The 19,900-nt window shown below is 46.7% G+C and overlaps 1 protein-coding gene and 1 pseudogene across 2 annotated transcripts in view; both read left to right on the forward strand.

Moving 5' to 3' along the window:
• The window catches only part of TNR (tenascin R), a 413,177-nt gene that overhangs the window by 153,914 nt on the left and 239,363 nt on the right, over nucleotides 1-19,900 (forward strand). The gene's annotated exons all lie outside the window — the stretch shown is intronic.
• Nucleotides 16,036-16,171, forward strand: LOC146029969 (U2 spliceosomal RNA; annotated as a pseudogene).

A 19,900-nucleotide genomic window follows, 5' to 3' on the forward strand; every position in this document is an offset into this window, starting at 1 on the left:
TGCTTAAACACCTTTCTTATCAATTACCCTGTTTAAAACAGGTGATGACAATCATAAATTAAGATGGAAGTCCACAACCCAGCGTTACAGCTCCAGACACACTTTGAGTGACAGATGTAGCCAAATATATAAGAGATACGATGTACAGCGCTGCGGAATATGTGTGCGCTATATAAATAACTGTTAATAAATAAATCTGCCTATGCTGTTATCTGCTGCAAATTCTCTGTTTCTATGTGTTTATTTCAGGTTACTGGTTAGAAAATTATTATTTTGTCTGTATCCTACCAATATGGATAGTAAATGCATATGTACAGTACTCAACTGTCTGAGTCATTATCTATCATTCAGAGCCATTAAGTTGAATGACTCTTAACGAGCTATAATGGTCTCGCATAAGTGACTATGTCGTTACGTTTGCTGGACCTAGAGCTGAAGAGAGCTAGGTACAGTAATTACACAGAGATCAAACATACAACCTAAAGATAAGGGTTGCACCCGATGTGCTTGTCCTTATGACAGGCTATTTTTAGGTGTTTGGGAAGAATGATTTATCCTCTCACTGCCAGAGGTTGTGATGCTAATATAAATTTGTGTCCAAATACTGTATCCTTCCTCATTGTCACATTGAGGTTTCTGCTAAACAGATTACTTCAAAGGATCTCTCCAGCCTGCCTGCAGATTTCACAACATCACACAGTCCCTCTGAAGTCCTTTCGGCAGAGTTGTATCCGTCACCTTATTTATTTACAGAAAGGAACATTTTTGAGAGACTCTTAGAAAGGACAATGGAGGGAATTGAAAAAAAAACCTGTTGGCATTTTATAAGAAGGGATATCTCAACGGTAAATTGTCGCAGAGCACAATAGCCAGAGTATGATACACATTAGTGGTACAGGACCGTGTATCCAGCTGTTACACAGGCATGGGCAATCTGCAGGAAGGTGAATTCTCTTATGCTAATTGTAGGCACTATTCTATAATACAAAGTAATTATTCAGTACATGCTGCGCTACTGGAGAGCCTCTTAGTAATTATTAGAAAACGTTATGCCGTCTGAAATACATGCACATTTTAGTATAATGTACTGTATATTTTGAGCCAATCTGAGCTTGTGTACCGTTAACCAATCAGAGCGGCTGCTGGTACATGGGCTCTGATTGGCTCACCAGCCGGTGCTGCATTTAAATTGGCTGCAGGCATCCTACATTGAGGAAGCCTGTGCTTCGGGATCAGCAGGAGGGGATAAGGGAGCAAGAGTTGGGTGGTAAGTGAAGGGAGGGGGGTTGGAGGGGCCCGACTGCTAATCAGTACCGGGCCCCAAAGTTCCTAGTGGCAGCCCTGCAGATAATTGTAGAGTGTATGCCCAGCACCAGCATTGAGCCATATACATAAGTGAGGAATAATCATAATATACTAATAATAATGTATATTATGGATCTGCCTTGGACCCAGACTGACACTGACTGTCCATAGTTCCCTGTATCTGCTGTATCTAAGTCTTCGTCCTGTGCTGCTGAACCCTGGGTAAGGCATCCAGCACATATCTGACATACAACATTACATGTACAGTATGTTGATATGTGCTGTCCGGCTCCCCCTGCAGTCTTTAGTCTGCTCTGCAGTATATCAGCAGCCGCAGCCGTTGATATAATAACTAATAATGAACACAAATGTATATTGACTTGCTGTCATCTTGATTGACATTTAAATTGTAGCAAAACCAAAGGTTCACAAGGAAATCAAAACTAATTAGTTGACCGGCTCGATGATAAGACTGTGTTCTGCGTATCTGTGTGTTGCCGTGCTCTCTCTGTGTTCTATTATGTGAACACTACTTATCGCTCCCAAATATCCTCACATGTCATTTCTACTGTAGCACCCAATCACTAAATGAAAGTGGAAACTACACATCATGGCGTTCATTTACTAAGATGGGAGTTCTATTGAAGATGAGATGTTGCCCATAGCAACCAATCAGAATCTACGTATTTATTTAGCTCCTTCTAGAAAATAATAGATATAATCTGATTTGTTGCCCATAGCAACATCCAATCTTCAAGAGAACTCCCATCTTAGTAAATAAACCCCTGTGAGGTAAATATTAATGGAACTAGCAATTATTCATTTATCAAAAACTGCTGCCTGGGTGATGTCACTGACTTACAGCTAATTGAAACATATACAATATTTCACCAGACCTACTAGGCCAATACAGATTGAGCGCCTCTCAGCCAGCGCCCGGGCTCTCCAGAATGCCCCCGCTGGTGATCGCTGGCAGAGATGCTCCATATGACTGGGATGTGTGAGCGTCCCACACGCACGTTCGTCCCAGTTTTTGGGCAGCTGGGGACGCAAACTTTGCCTGTCTCTGCTTCAGGGATACGGGCAGGGTTAGGGGGGTGCGGGGAGGCAGTGGGGACTAGCTAACAGCGACGGGGAGGTGGTGGGGACCTCCGTTGGAAGGGGACATATGAGCGTCTTGTGCGCATGCGTCCCCTTCCGGCGGCCTGCGGTTGGCGATCCGACTGCCAGACCCCCGCTGAATGATCCTGGCTGCATCTGTACTAGGTCATTTTCTAATCAGTGTCCACTTTGTGGGGCTGCTAATGAGTTGGGAGCAAAACAAAAAAGTAGGTTTGCACCTCCCCCTCGCCAAAAAGCCATGAATGCCGGTATTTGACTGGCAGAGGGAGGGGGTGCAGGGCCTGGTGGAGGGGCCCCGATAAATGCAGGACACAGGGGGCTGGGAGGGTGACCCGATTTTCTGAATACTGGCCAATCCGGAAGGGTAGGTACTGTAAGTATGACGCAGAGTCCAGGCCGCTGTAGGGAACTACTACTGTGCTCCTGGCTGCACCCTGCATGTCAGTAGAGCAAGCAATAAGGAAGGCAATGGATCCACACACTGCTTGCCACTACCTAGTTACTGGACCCTGCTCAGGTGGCAAGTCTGGAGGTCCTTGTGGATTTCTGAGACTCCAAGTGCTTTAGGATACTTATGTGTACAGTGAATGGCTAATAGTGCAGGCTGATACTCATTGTTTACTAGTTTCAGTGTAGACTACTGGCTAGCAGCCATGGCTGGGAGCCAGTAGAGGCATAGCTGCCTACCCTCCTGCATTCTGCAGGAGACTCCCTGAAATAACAGCAATCTCCCTCTCTCCCTCATTGGTCTAGCAATCTCCCTCATTTCACCTAGCCCACATTACACTGTTACATATTTGGGAAAAAAGGAACGAGAGATAGATACATTTACATTGCATCATCAGCACCATTTCCCAGCACTTTACCAAGTATAGTAACTCTTACTAACTGCTTTGGGGCTCATCTACATTAGGATATACGTCATTTTACAAGCTTCCTCTCAGATATAGCAGTACACACACCCATGTTTCTAGGTGCCACGTTCACAAACTCTCAATATATGGAACTAGCCACGCCCTTTGGGAGGAGAATGACACGCCCACTCAATGGGGCACTTTGCAAAATTCTACTACCAACTATAATCTTCCTGAAACTAGTTTTCAAAAGTAGGCAAGTATGAGCAGAGGATGTAGCTGGAAGTTAGGTGCCTGGGCACGTTCAACCTAATTCTGAGTTACTCAAAAAGAAGTCAAAAGTGCATGTCTAATTTATATATATGTTCTCTTAATAAATATGGTAATCCATCACAAAGTGCATCATTGGTGTCCCTGCCTGATAGCAAGTGCATTGATATATCCTGAACTTTTATAACAATTGGTTCAGTCAGTTAGCTTTTCGGCGGGGCGTGACCACGGCAGGACGTGAGTGAGAGCGCGCGCCTGTCCTCCTCCGGGCACATCACTCCACGTGTATGGAGACTTCTCCGTTTTAGCAGCTGAAACTACTGGATGCAAGCCCTGAAAACTACCGTGCAACCCGGCGACATCTTGCCTTACCGTTTGTGAAGGAGTGACTTTGAGCCGGGCTATAGTCGGCTGTCTCTCCCCGCTTGTCTCCTTGCCTCAGTGCCGCTGGACGGAAGGGCTGTGACGCCCGGTGAGAGCGGGCGCCCAGCGTTGTGACGCGCGGTGACGCGCGGCGTAGGAGAGGACTCTGGTCTGGGCTTCAGCGGGCTGTTCTTTCCCGCTTGTCCTCCTGCCCCTGGGCCACTGGACAGAAGGGCTGGGACGCCCGGTGAGAGCGGGCGCTCAGCGCTGCGACGCGCAGAGATACGTGGCGCAGGAGAGAACTTTGGTCCGGGGTACAGCAGCCCGAGTATCCCCGTCTGTCTTCCCGCCTCGTGGGCACTGGATGGAGGGGTTGTGACGCCCGGTGAGAGCAGGGGCCTAGCGCTGTGTTGCCCGCAAGGGAGCCTTCCGGTGATTGGAGACGGAGGGGCGTGAGTGGACCGCCAGCGGCTGCTTGCGGGTGTGAGTCGCAGCGGACGAGGGCAGCCCCCTCTGCCTGCTCAAGAGACCCCGGGAGCCTGCGGGTGAGAGGCGCAGACACCGGAGTCTATTGTCTGCAACAAGGTACCTCCGCCTCGCTGCATATTTATATTATAAAGTGCTGGGTGGCAGTTGTGAGCAAGTCATCTCCTCTTAAGAACTAACAGCGTCGGCTATAGCTGTATTTCGAGTGTCCCTGGGCTGATAATTAAGTACCAGCTTGGCCGGGAGTGGGGTTGGAGCTTTTTTTTTTTTTTTTTTTTTCCTGGACTGCCGCATGAACAGGGGGGCACGGTGGAGTGAGCCGGAGACTTTCGTGTTTTTTTTTTTTTTTTTTGGCCCCTGGCCGGAGCTGTGAGTGGGGTGACCCCGGTTCAGGCTCTCTAAAATAACATTCGGAGCAAGGGGAGGAATAATCCCAAGGGACTGTGTTAAGGGCAAAAATGGGGAAAACGGGCCAGACAGCCGCTGCTGCGAGATTGGAGAAGTATGCTCGCTCTCAGGCAGGGAACAGTTCTCAGTTGCAAGCGAGTACCCCGCTATCTACCCCTACCAAAGATAGTACAACCCCGGGGGTCCCTGAAGTCACGTTGCAACAAGTGCTTGAGGCTATCAATACATGTGAGACCCGCCTGGGTGAACAGATCAGCAAGGTCCAGTCTGATATCTCCTTGCTGAGGAGCGATGCTCAACTTTTGCGTGAGAGAGTAACTGAGGCCGAGACCAGAATCTCAGGTGTAGAAGATCTGGTTGGCCCATTACAGTCCCAGGTTAAAGCCATGAGTGGCCAAATCTCTGAAATACGGTATAAATTGTCGGACATGGAAGGCCGTCTTCGACGGAATAATATTCGTTTCCTGGGGTTTGAAGAGAGAATAGAGGGGGCATCCCCAGAGAAATTTCTGACAGACTGGTTGTTACAGATTTTTGGGGACAAGGCTTTTTCGGCTCAGTTTGCTATTGAGCGGGCCCATCGGGTCCCCGGCCGGGCCCCCCCTCCGGGAGGTCCTCATCGGACTCTTATTGCTAAATTCCTAAATTTTAAAGATCGGGATACGGTCTTAAGATTGTCCAGGGACAAGGAGGACTTTGCATATAATGGCAGTAGGATTGCTGCCTTCCCGGACTTTCCCTTAGAAATCCAGAAGGACCGGGCAAAATTTAGAGATGTCAAAATTCGCCTGCGGGAGTTGGAATTAAAATACTCCATGCTCTATCCGTCCAAATTGAGAGTATTGGCGGATGGGGCTACGAAATTTTTCTTCACTCCCGGGGAGGCGGCCAGGTGGCTAGATGTTACCTATCCTGGAAAGAAACAGGTCTTAGCAAGCTGATACCAGTTGTTCCCGTGGTCTGAAGCATGATTGTTGTATATGGGTATCGCTTTATTTTGTACTCTTAGACTTGTTTATGCTTAGACCTGTTTAGAGGGCCCTGCGGAGTGTGGGCGTGGCACTATGGCAGAGTTTGCTGGGCCCCGGGCACACTCCATAGGGGCATTATGTAGTAAGCCTTGATTAAACATGTTATTTGGTATAGTGCCTGTGAAGAGAAACAGGGCTTCGGGAGTGCGGCCGAGAGCTATTATTATGACTGTGATTTATCCTTGTTGTGTTTTGTTGTGACAAGTTATTTTCATGTGTTTTGATGCATATATACCGTTATATATTGTTTTTTCATTGACTTGTTTATGCTTAGACTGATGCCGGGGGCCCTGCGTAGTGTGTTCATGGCTACATGGTAGAGCGTGTTGGGTTTGAGCACATTCCGTAGGGGCGCTATGAATTATGTCTTGATTAAATATTTTGAAGGAGTATTTTCTGTGAAATGTAACAGGACTTTTGATCTGCGGTCGAGAGCTATTTGCATGACTGTTGTTTATATATATTTATTTATTTTCTTTGTCTTGCTGATAGCTCTCGCCCGCTGTTATATATAAATTCTGAGAGTTGTGGAGTGGTGTGGTAGGGGGGGGGGGGGCGGGCTTCTTTGGTGGTCATTAGTAAATTGCCCCAGGGGCGCATGTATTTGTGTTAGGGTAGGGGTACGCTGTGGATGGGGCATAGGGATATAGGTATACCAGGGGGGTTGGGTATACAGGGAGGGGGGGGGGGGGATGGGGTTTTTTTTTGTGTATTTGTTGTGGTGTAAGTGTTTTTGGGTTTTTTTGTATGTTTTTAGTCATGGCAGCTTGAAGAATAAAACCTCTGCTAAGTGGCTCTTACGGTACCAGGTATGGCGGGCCGACCTAAGGGGGCAAGGGGGTCTTGTTGTAGAGGAGCGGATATGGGTATAGGCAGGATTATTATGTTTGATGTATCCTAAATGGTTAAATTCTTGACCTGGAATGTCAGAGGCCTGAACTGCAAGATTAAAAGAGCTCTTGTGATGAAGCAGTGTAAGGGCCTAGAGGCTGATATAATATGTTTACAAGAGACCCACTTGACGAAGGAGCGGGCGGGATCCATAAAACGTCCATGGATTGGACATATCTTTCAGGCCCCCTTTTCCTCCTCCTCCCGAGGGGTAGCGATTCTTATCAAAAAAACTGTGGTTCTTGAAGTAGGATGTGTTAAGATTGACCAGGGGGGAAGATTTATATTTTTGGAATGTGCTATTGAGCATGTGCGGTTCTGTATTATGACTGTATACATCCCACCCCCATTCTCCTACGATGTGGTGAGACTGGCGGTGGAATTTGCGACTTCTTTCCCAGAAAATTTAGTGATTTGCTTAGGGGACTTTAACAAGGTCCTCCAACCCAGGCTGGATAGATGGAATAGGTCCGAGAAGGATATAGATAGAGAAGGTAATAGGTTTTTTGAGTTCATTGAAGAAATAGGGTGGAAAGACCCCTGGCGGATGAGGAATCCTGAGGCCCAGCAGTTTTCGTGCTATTCCCCTTCCCATAGATCGTTTTCTCGGATCGATCTGATTCTTGTATCAGACCAAGCCCTTACTAAGATTAGGCATGTTGACTATAAAGCTCGTGGGATATCGGACCACTCCCCGGTGATAATGGAATTGGATTTAGAGACCCCGTTAGGGTTCAAGTATTGGAAATTGCAGGCCTATTGGCTGGAGCAAATGGGTGACCCGGGCGGGTTCGAAACTACTATTGAGGAGTTCTTTGCGGGTAATGAAGGGTCTGCCTCTAATAATTGTGTGTGGGATGCCTTCAAGGCCTACCTGAGGGGGGTTGTGATCAAAAAGATAGCATTTTTAAAAACATCTAATCGTAAATTAGCTAAAGAATTAGAGGTCAAAATGACTCACTGTGAGAATGCATTTTTACAGGTGAAAACAGATGTTGCTAGGTCTGAGTGGCTTGTGGCCCAGAAAGAGTGGGTAGAACATTTTCAAGAGGTGACATGTCGTAGATTGGGGTTTGGGGCACATAAGTGGTATGCAAACTCTGACCGCACTGGGAAATTTCTGGCCCATTTAATGAAGCAGGAGAATCCTCATAACACTATTTCGATGATCGAATTAACAAACGGTGATAAAGTAACCAAAACCCCGGGTATTACGGAGCTCTTTTCCACACATTTGGAGGAGGTATACAGGTCCAAACTTAATCGGAATACTGGGGAAATTGAGGACTACCTGTCCCGTATAGCTCTCCCCTGCTTAGAGCCTGCTTCACGGGATTGTCTGGAGTCACCTCTGCTAATAGAAGAGGTCAAGCTGGCGGTTAACTCTTTCCCAGGGGGCAAAGCCCCCGGTCTGGATGGCCTCCCCGGGGAGTTGTATCAAAAATTCATAGATAAGCTAGGCCCGCGCCTCCTGAAAGTTTTTCAACAGATGGAACAAGAGGAGAGCATTCCTCAGTCAATGACTGAGGCCGTAATCATCATGATCCCTAAAAGTGGTAAGAACCCTAACCGGGTGGATTCATACAGGCCTATTTCTTTAATAACGGCGGATGCAAAGATATATGCCAAGATCTTGGCAACCAGACTCCAGACGGTAATACATCAAGTGGTCCACCCGGACCAGACTGGGTTTATGGTGGGTAAGTCCACCATGATTAATTTAAGAAGGGCTTATACCTATCTTCAGTGGGTGCAGATGGTGGGGACGGACGCCTTGCTCGCGTCTTTTGACGCGAACAAGGCGTTCGACTCAGTTGAATGGCCATTCTTGTGGGGGGTGTTGCGGGCTTTGGGGTTTGGCGAAAGGTTTATTAAACGGATATCACTGCTATATCAGGATCCTAAGGCCAGAGTGTCCATTAATGGACATACCTCTCCCCTTTTCTCCCTCTCCAGAGGTACGCGTCAGGGGTGTCCCCTGTCCCCTCTGCTGTTTGCAGTGGTGGTGGAGCCCCTGGCGTGCGCCCTGCGGGCGACACTGGGGGGAGGGATTCGGGGACTTGGGCCATGTAGGAACTTAGTTTCGTTATACGCGGATGATCTTCTGGTGGGGCTGGCGGACCCCGGTGATTTGCCGGGAGTGATAAAGTTAATTCAGGACTTTGGGGGATACTCTGGGCTCACTATGAATTGGGGGAAATCTAATTTTATCTGGTTAGGGGAAAATGTAGGGACTAGGCCAATGCTACATGTACAGTTAAAGCAGGTGGAGAAATTTAGATATTTGGGTATAGTGGTAGCAAGAGATTCAGCCGATTTTATCTCTGACAACCTTTTCCCTTTTATCCATGATTTAAAAACAAAATGTAGAAGCTGGGCACGACTCCAGATTTCACAAATTGGTCGGGTGAACCTGGTCAAGATGGCCATATTGCCCAAGTTTCTGTACATTGTTCAACATGCTCCTGTTTTCATAAAGGACGAACACTTTAGGAAAATCAGGAGTATTGTTTCTTCCTTTATATGGAGAGATAAACGCCCAAGAGTTAGACTAGAAATCCTGTCTCGGGATAGGGAAAGGGGTGGCTTGGCTCTCCCTGACTTTAAGCTTTATTATATGGCTGCCCAGTTGGTCCAGTTGTGCGCATGGGTCAAGGATGAGGAGGCCCCCGACGAGTTACTAAGTCTTGTAGCGGGGGTGGATCCAGATTATTCGCCTCTACAGCGTTTATTTGTGAGAGGGATTCGTCGGGATCTTCCTCCCCTGATTATCCAGGCGGTTAAGGTTTGGAGATGGTCCAGTAAATTATCAAATACAGCGGGTATGGACCCCGACACCCCTATCTTTTCTTTGCCAGGTATGAGGGAACTTAAAGAGCAGCACGGGGGGAAAGTTTGGCGGATATATGGAATTACGAGTGTGGGGCAATGGTGCCAGGATGGAACTTTAAAATCCTTTTCGCAGCTGCGGTCAGAGTTTAGCATACCCAAAGAGGTATTTTTTAGGTACTTGCAAGTAAGAAGTGCAATGTCACAGGGTGGTAGATCAGATGGTTGGGTTCTGGAGGAGGCTCCATGCAAGGTCTTTATTAAGCAAATCACTAAAGGGAAGCGAATGTCTAAGGTTTATCGGTATTTACAGTCCTTCTCTCAAGCGGAGGAGCTGGGGGCCCTCCGGGCTAAATGGGCGGAGGATATTCCCCAGCTGGATGAGACTGGGTGGAGGGAGGCGATGGCAAGTCCCCGGCATTCGACTAATCTAATGAGGACACAACAGGTCCAGTTCAATATCTTTCACAGGATTTATATTACACCGGTAAAATTGAAGAAATTTTCTGAGTCCGCATCTGATGAGTGTCCTAAATGCAGAGGTAGGCCGGCCACTTTTGATCATTTAATTTGGAGCTGTAGGGAACTGTGCAGGTTCTGGGGGGAAATTAAGGAAACCCTAGAGGTACTGGGGGTACCGAGAGTAGGGTTAAGTAAAAGAAGCTTGATTTTGGGGATTTGGAAAGATGTCGCAATAAATGGGGATCTGAAGTACCTGGCAAGAAGTATAGTGGCCCTAGCCAAAGTGATAATAGCCAGACGATGGCTATCCCCACTGGCTCCCTGCCATCGGGAATGGGTTAACTTGACAAACCTGACCAGTGAACATGAAAAATACCTGCTTGCATCTAGGGGGACGCTCGATAAGTACCTGAGAATATGGGGCCCCTGGAACAGATCAGTATTATATAGTGCTAGCTATAGTGAGGGGTTGAGTACTTAGCGGGGGGGCGAGAGTGGGTGGGGGAGGAGGTCAGCCCAGGTCGGGGCGCCCTTTCTTTTTTTTTTTTTTTTTTTTGGGAGGTAACAATAGGTAGGGAATGGGCACGGGGGGACCTCGGACCGCTACGCGGCCGGAGGTAGAGCCCCTTATATTTATATTTGATTTGCACTTATAGGCACGTTCACATACATGATACACGGGTCTCTAGTATGTGTGGGTAGAGGGGCTAGTAGGGAAACACAGGACGGAGGCACCAGTACTGGCGGATACCGTCCCTGCCAATACACAAGGGTAGAATTAGGGTATTTATGTCGATAGGGGGGGAGGATGGGAGAGGGGGAGATACCTTGCTAGGGGGTAGGGAATTATTTTACTTAACGAAGTCTAAGATTAAGGTCACAAATCCCCATGCTTGACGGGGAGGCATCAGTATTGGGGTCGTTCACCAGGCACCCTCCTGATTAGGGAATTTCAATTAGGAACTTCCTGGTTTTTTTTTTTTTTTTTTTCTCTCTTCTTTTCTTCTCTTTTGTTGGGTCCGATGGGGCGACCTATATATCCCCATCCCAATCTCTCCCCCCCCTCTTGTTATTTTTATATTCGCAGGAGGCTGGCGGGGTGTAATCGGGATCTGGTGGAAATCGAGGATTGAGAGCGTGGGTAGGAGGGGGGCGGGGGTACTAAGAGGCATACTTCTTGTACGGAAAAGCAGGGGCTGGTCTTTAAAAAAGAGGGATGGAACCATGTCTTGAGTCTGGTAGAGGTTTTCATAGGAAATATGTATCGTGTAGAGGAGCTATGACTATTTTTTATGATTGTGTTTATTTTTTACTGTACTTTTCCTTTCTGTCGTGTATATGTATATGTAAGCGGTGCTTGTATACTGCTTATATGTCCTGTTTGTTTATGAAAATGTGATCCAAAATAAAAACGCTATAAAAAAAAAAAACAATTGGTTCAGTCAACAGAACACTTGACTCCGAAGTGAGTAGGTAAATAAGAGCACTTGTGCTGAAACATTAATATTAAGAGCCATACACACATGCTATGAAATTAGATTTTCCATTCTAACATACAGTATGTAACAAGTCACAAGTGGTGATTTTTCAAATTAAACAAATGCCTGACATAATACAAGCCTGGACATTAAATGAGAAATGCACAATGCGCGTGGCTTGATTTCCGCGATCGTCTCTCCAGAACACATAAAGTTTTATGAAGATACATTTTATGCCAACATACTTTATTACTGTCTGGGTAGATGTATATGTTTATCTCTGAGAATCCAACTTTGAGCAATCCCTGCTATTACTGCACGGTACAGTCTCATGCAATATGTTTACTCAAATCATTTAAAATAAAACAAATCAAATTGAATTTGATCATATTTCACGGTGAATACAGTGGAACAGGGATTAGAATTACAGTACTTTTGTATTTTGTATATTTCGAAGGCTTCAGGATTAAAACAAAAGCAATATGTACAAGGAGAAAAATTGCTAAATTTAATATATATGAGGATAGATGCAGGGCATAGGTAACATTGGGGAGACGGTCACAATCTGACAGGTTTTTGGCTGCTGGGATATTGTACCCTTCCTGTAACATTATCCCAGTACAATACCCGATAGAGGCACAAGCTGTAGAGTAGGCAGTGTAGACTATTTTTGACAATAGCAAAAACACTGAAAACATGGGGACTTCTTACTATTGTGCAAACCAGTCCAAGTGCCAGTCGTGGGGGATAGCACAGAGAGTGCACGGGGATATGGTCATTGGGTCACCAGCATGATGGCAAGCATTAGGTCGACATGCATTTAGGTCAACATGCAGGAAGGTCGACATGACTTAAGGTCGACAGGGTTAGGTCGATAGGGTCATTGGGTCAACAGTGTCATTAGCTCGACATTGGGTTTTTTCATTTTTCTTGAGCCAAAATGTGCCGACAGGCGGTATTTTATGGCCTGCCATCCACTAGGGCAGGGATGGGCAACACCGGCCCTTCAGATGTTGATGAACTACACATCCCAGGATGCTTTGCATTAGTTTTGCTATGTGGCCATGCTGAAACTGATGCAAGGCATGCTGGGATGTGTAGTTCATTAACATCTGGAGGGCCGGTGTTGCCTAGCCCTGCACTAGGGCGTGGTGGGAGAATAAAATAGTGTGCCAAGCGTAGTGAGGCACCGTGCCTGAAGCGAGGGGACGCGGTGCTATGGTTTAGTGTTTATGTTGACTGTGTTGACATTCCAGTAAAAAAAAAGCCATGTCAACTTTTTCAATGTTGACCTTAGTCATGCACACCTAATGACCCTGTCGAGCCTACCCATGTCTACCTAATGTCCCTGTTGACCTAAAGTCACGTCGACCTTCCTGCATTTCGACCTTAACTCATGTTGACCTAAAGGTATGTTGACCTAATGGTATCGACCTAATGCTTGTCGACCACCGCGGAGAGTGGGCAGTGTAGCTTGTGGAATCACAGTTTGTGTAAACCACCTGCCGCTGGACTCGCTTGTCCAGGAGAGACAGGGCGTGGTACGAGGAAAGGCCCCCACCTCGCAGAACACCCTAAACAGCAGCTTTTGCAGCCCTGTAACGGGGCGTGCGCATTTCCAGCGTGCACATACACAAATGGCAGGGCCCAGAGCCGGCTTTTCCACAAGTCAACCTATTGTAGGGTACAATACATACCACATAGGGCACAGCAGGTCCCAAAGAATCCCATAAAGATAAACTTGTTGCCTAAAATGTTCATGACATTACAGGGACCTGCCCACACTCCCAAAGTCCCTTTGATGTACTTCGATAGGATAAAAAATGTTTGGACACAAAAATGGTTTCATCCACTGTATTTGGTGAGTTAGTTTACTTACTAGAGACCTAGAGCTTGGTTCAGATTTGTACGCAATGCTGATGTTTATGCATTGAGCATTTATCATTAGACTGTGCACGCGCCAAGGTACTTGCCATCAGCAGCAATATTATATTGCTATGGATTTTTATAGGAGGAGGGCCCCAAACTGGTATCTTACTTAGGGCCCTTTGAGGTCTAAATATGCCGGGCCAAATTGGAGCCCCAGTCCATCGCTGCCCTTCACATTCTTTTTTCCATCTCCTCCCCTTATAAATTTCACGCCTTCCCATCCCCACTCTCATCCCTTCTCTTTCTCTCGTACCGCTCTCCTTACTCATTTCCAACCCATCCCTTGTCCTCTATCCATCTCCACCCCTTATTATTCCCCCATCCTTCCCTGTCCTATGTCCACCCTAGTTGACCAAATTGTTTTTCTGCAACCTGCTTCAGAATTATTTCTATAAAATGGTCAAAATAAAGGATTGGGGTTAAGAAAATCCACCGATAACCATTATTCGGAAAAATGTGTGGAGATGTTTCTCAAGAAGGTCTTATTGCTACATCAAAAGTCTCACTCAGGGATAGGAAAATCCATTAACCTATACTGAAGCTTAATGGATCCAATAATGTGGATACCTTACAAGGGTCTCTTCAGTGTTTGTTATAAAGTAATTGCTGTCTCAGAATACTTTTCAGTGTAATGTTTTCCATTAACGTATACGTACCATTCTTACAATGCTTCTAAAAGTAAATGAAAACCAGAAGAAAGAGTGTGAAGCAAATGTATACAAAATATTGTCAAAATGTACTGATCTGCTAAAAAGACATTGTAGCTATATAAAACGGAACTACAGTTCCTGCTTAATGGCATAATTAGTAGCTGTACAGTATGTTATTGGCACAACATTGCTGCCCGAACCTAACATCATCACTAGGATCCTTAACGGACATGTTGGTTAATGCCGTCATAAGATGATTGTTTTACCCTTTGAGTGCCACTATGCAATCGCCGTGATTCTCTGTCCTCCACGATTCACCACCAGCCCGCCGGTCACCATATTCAACGCCTCAGGGGCTCGCTGCCCCTGACGCCGAAAATACCCCAATTCGGTGACCCAGCGGAGGCAGGCAGGATGGCGGAAGACAGGCAGGAGGCGGACAGGGCAGCCGCTGCACAGGGCAGGAGGGCTGCTGCACACATGTAGCAACTGCAGGGTGGGCCGGGTGACCCAGGGCAGCAGTCAGCGCTGAGCTGGTCCTGCTCCGTGCATATGCAATGAGCGGGACCCAGAGCAGTGAATATTTAATGAGTGTGTCCCCGCCCCCCTCCATAAGTAACTAAAAATTCTAAATATATCTATGGGTTGCATGTCCAGTAATAAAAATAGCATCGACTATGAAACAGTGAATTGCCTGGCATTAAATACAGCAAATATATTTTTCTAGTGAAAAAATTCACTGTTTTGCTGAAAAACAGCCCTGTTCACCGAAAAAATCGGTGAATCAAGAGCATTGAATACTGCCCAAACGGTCCACATGAATTTCTCCACTGGATAATACAGCACGTAAGGTTCCCAATAGACTTATTTGGTTATTTTTCTAATAATAAATCATAGGATTGCAATTACAGGAAAGGCAACACAACAAATCTTGGAAGGCGAGAACTACGCATTTTGCAATGTCTTTTAAGTGCTTTACCAATTTAATATATTAATATATATGGAACTGCTATTAAACCTGTTCTGATCTGGCTCTCAGCGGTGTCCATTTAAAGAGCACTTTTTTGTGAGTGTGGATAAAACTGTTGCCCTTATTATTAAGATTTGAATCAACTGATTTTATTCATCACCTAAGTAATAATAAGCCAAAGGACAGTACGAAGTGTGCGTTGAAAAATGTAGCAATCACCCAATAGTAACTGTGCTTGCCATGTGCAGTCATCATCCATACTTTATTCTTAAGATAGCAAACTGTGTTCCTTCCACTCTACCTGGTACTTTATGCTAAAATGCCTTAGAAATTATTCAAATGAGCTGTTAGCATGGTCTAATGATCCTGTGATACAGGGCTTGAGTGGGATTATAAAAAGCAGCCGCACATACACCATCCCACGTTCTGTACGTTTCTATTAACCATCACAATATTCAGCCTGATTGACTTTAAAGTGAGCAGCAGCATTCTCCAATGGGTGGTTATTCTAAAGACCTCCATCCACTAGCGCAAGATACCCCGCCAACTCACCCGGCAGCTCCTGGCCGGCAAAACCGCATATGATACCTTGTATATGATCCCAGTCATGGCTGCGGAATATGATAAATAGTCATGACAGTCATGATGCCCTGCGACTCCAATCTGAGGAACAAGGGAATATGCCTCATTCGGAGGAGGAAATGACATGCGATATGGCCACTTTTTATCCGATCCCTCTCTCCGTAAACTCAGAATCAGGTGTAAATTAGCTATATCACACTAGTGGATTGGGGCCTTCAGACTACCATGAGAGTAGACGAGTCTCCTCGATCTGCCCACTTCCCAAGCAGGTGGTCGGGGAGCTTGATGGCGTGGTTCTCACTGAATTGCATCACTCTCGCCTCAACCCTCGCTAACACAAAGTGCAGCACAGAACACTTGGTGCTGTAATGATGTACTTCATTACACTCAGTAGCAGACTGTCTCTCGGCTTCTCGGCCTTTTGGCTAAGATCAAGTGTATTATCTGTTCTTATCAGTGGGTATGGACTGGCCTCTGGCAGAGAATAGAGAAAGGTGGGACTGAGTAGCTGCTCTGATGGGCGGAGGGTGTGGGACCCCTCTGTTTTTTCCCGGGAGTAGTGAAAAGTCTCACTGAGTATCTTCACCTCTGCCTTTGGTAGGAGGTGTTGTTTCCGTAAATCCACTGGTAAGAGGGGGGGAGAAACACTGGGCTTAGTAGTTTGACTCTCTTGACGGGGTTCGTAGCCCCCGAAGGATGAGTCAGCGAAAGGCTCAGTCTAGTATCCATTCCCAGGGAGCGGAGAAAAGCTGAGACCGAGTAGATTGGTCCAGGTCGGGGGAAACAGAGCCTCCGGCCTGGGCACAGCGAAAAGCTCAGCCTAGTATCTTAACCCTGGGAGCGGAGAAACACTGGGACTGAGTAGATTGCTCTTCCGAGGGGGGTACAGCCCCTAAGGGAGTCTTTCGAAAGGCTCAGTGGAGTACCCATTCCCATGCCAGGGGCTGGAAAGTGCCTGCTGCTGAGACGGAGAAACACTTGGTTGGACGCTGACTGGCTGGCTGCTTGGAGTCCGAGGCTGCACTGTGCCCCCGGGGAAACTCGGGGGTGCTGAACATGCACGGGTGATCCCAAAATCACCATGCACTAGTAAGCACTAGCACTGCGCACTTCCCCTCTAGGTTAGCGCTTCACGTCCTTACCTCGTCCTTTTGGATGGGGTAGGACAATTTTTCACACCCCCACCCCGGCCTTCTGGCTGGGGTCCTCTTTATTATTTATTTCTCTTCTTCTTCACGTTCGTGCACTTTTCACGTTTTCTGTTTTCTGTAGTGTGTCACGTTTTTTTGGGTTGTGTGGTCGTCCCTTACGGGCCTTCCATTTCCCCAACGTGCCAAAGCTCTCTCCTTTTGGGGAGAGCTGCGGTCCCCCCGAGGACGACCCCGAGCCGCAAGGCGGAGGGAAGTCCACTGCGGGTCTCTCCAAAGCATGGGCTGCGGAGGACCCACCGTCCTAACCCTTTCGGGGGTTGAGGAATGAGGGTCTCTCTAAGCTTCGGCGAAGAGGACCCACCGTTCCCTATTTTCCCCTCGTCGGCCTTATGGCTGAGAGGGGTTAGGGGAAAAACGGGGCCCGTCTCCTTCGGGAGATAAGCCCACTCGATCGCACGGCCGCTTTTGCACGTGTTTAGGCACAGCACTGGTGGTAGGGAGCACACCTCGGGCTCCTGAGTTTCTTCAAACTCAGCAGACTGTTGCTATACTCCTGAGTCAGTATACAAGGGAGTGCTGTGAGTAAAGTTATGTACAGTAGCCTCATGACAAGCTCCCATCCAGACCGGCCCATCTTGTATTTGCCAAAATTCATCAAACCCCCCCACACACACACACACACACACACACACACACTAGTTTATTAGGTTAGTTGTCCACCATTGTCACCCACATCACCCTGCTGCCATCTTTCTGAGAATTGGGGTTCCGTACCCAACCCAGTGTGCTGTTAGCTAGTTACTGCTAATAGCAAGATAATGCTATGTTGTTAGTTACTATTAAGGAATGTGTTAAATAGTGAGTTACTGCTTTAATTGTTGTTTCATGTTTTTAGTATGGTAAATCTTTTTCACCATCTGCACTATTGCCTCTTCTTACGGGTGCCTGTCTGGATCCCAACAGATCCTGACTGTCAAAACACCAACAGCCGGGTTCCCGACGGTCGTCGGCTATTTTCCCTTGTGGGGGTCCACGACCCCCATAGAGGGAGAGTAGAATAGGTGGCTCCTGTAGCGAGCCAGCGTGGCCGCAGTGTGGCAAAAGAAGTGAGCCTGCTAGGGGCTTTGTTGCGCTCACCATGCTGTCTGGGTCCGGCCTGTCGGGATCACGACGTCGGGATAATGACTGTTGGGATCCTGACTGTTGGACCCCTATACCACACCCCTTCTTACTGCGTGTCATCATTTCTAGGGCGGTAAGTAAAATGTGGTTAATGTCTCATGGATTTTGCTGTGTTCCCGATATGTATCAAGCTATAGATGCCTATGGGAATGCCCCAAATTAGGTCTGAAGGATCCCTCTATTGCCAACTCCCCCCCCACACACACACACACACACCTTCACTAAGCAACTTGCCCATGAAAACGTCTACAGCTGTGAAACAGGGCCATCTTAACAGCAGTGTGGGCCCCTGGGCAAAGCAATACCCTGGCGCCCTTACCCATTCTCCCATCCTAGGGGTGGGGGGTGCTATCAGCAGCAGCTTTGATGTCCCACGAGAGGCAGGGGGTGCTCTATCTTCTACTCAACATGTAGGACCTGGAGCAGTAACTTCTGCTAATTACTCCTTTACTGCACAGGTGGTGGGAGAACACTCACGTGTGGAAGGGGGCACTGAGCTGAATGAAGGGTCCCTTGTAAATGACTTCCAGGGAGGAAGGTGGTGTTCTTTACGCAGGGGAGGGTTGGATAATGAAGTGGGCTTAATATTCGTCATTTTCCGGTGGAAGGGCAGCTTGTTTGACTGCAGATATCGCCATTATCTGGAAATAGATTTCTTAGCCTTCAATAGTATAAAAACCTAGAGTCCCAACTTTCAGGAGGTGCTGGGACTTGGGGATCAGAGATCAGGAGCCAGAGCAATCCATTGACAAAAATATAAAACTGTAAACCAGACGTTTGGAGCTGGAGCAGGGACCAGCTGCTGAAAGGCTGATATCTCTGGTTCTGGGCATGATAGAGACAAGCCGCTAGTGTCGGCAGAAAGGGGAGAGTCCCAGCTTTTGGAATATACTCTCAGAAAAACTCTAAGTCAGACAGAACCTGAGAAATATGACTAGGAATTGCAATTAACAGGTTGGATGTGGACTGCTGAATTGAAGTTGGATATCTCCAGTTCCCCAGGGCCGATTTTCAAAATTCTGGTTTCCCTGGAAAAGGGGGATCCTTAGCTATCAGCATAGGTCCCTTATACACCTGGGGCCCCTGGGCAAGTGCCCATTAAGCCCATACGGAAAGACGGCCCTGCTGTGCAAGCGCAATAGGACTCACCCAGGTCACTATCCGGAAGCCTTCATAACTCAAGGGATAGTTCTTATCAGTGGAGCTGTCCCGACTACACTAGATCTTTTTGGATGATTTGGCATTTTGGACAACAGCTAATGTGAATGAATACTAAAACTCATATTCCCATCTACATCTAACTTTGATTCTTTCTCAACTTTGTAAGAGAGCATAAACAAAATAAATAATATGTATAAAGGGAAAGTGAGGAAGGAATGTTCACAGTAGTTAGTAACGGTGAAAATAACTTACTTCACTTTCCCATCCCGTGATAAATTGAAGTTTTTGAGAAGTAAAAATTATTTGACCTTGAATCACATGAAATAGGACAAAGTTAAACTAGTACCAATCTGTTCTTTAGTAGCCGGCACAATTCCTAATAATTACCACTGTAAAACCAGCTCCCTGGTGACAAGCGATAGTACTTCTGCTGGGTTATGTACTTTGTGAATTACCCCAAAGCTTCCTGGCCTTGTATAGCAGCTTTAAGGTGAAATCAAAAATAATCTCCAGGCAGAATAATGCAACGTAGAATCCGGTTTGTAGAAAATGCTATTATTTTATGAATGGATTTTGTTTACAGAATCCTGCCATTATCCCCAGCTCCAGAATTGCAGATAACCTCACCGTATAGTGACACACTCATTATTTCTGAATACAAAAGCAAGCCTGCAATAATAATTGTGATTGGCCTAGCTCCAAGCCCTGTCTGCATAATGGTCACATCGGCGCTGGTTAAACTGAGAAGTACATGGAGCTTTATCATCCCATATTGC

This window comes from Crinia signifera, chromosome 8 (assembly GCF_055691185.1).
Source record: "Crinia signifera chromosome 8, ASM5569118v1, whole genome shotgun sequence".
In the NCBI taxonomy this organism is placed as follows: Eukaryota; Metazoa; Chordata; class Amphibia; order Anura; family Myobatrachidae; genus Crinia; species Crinia signifera.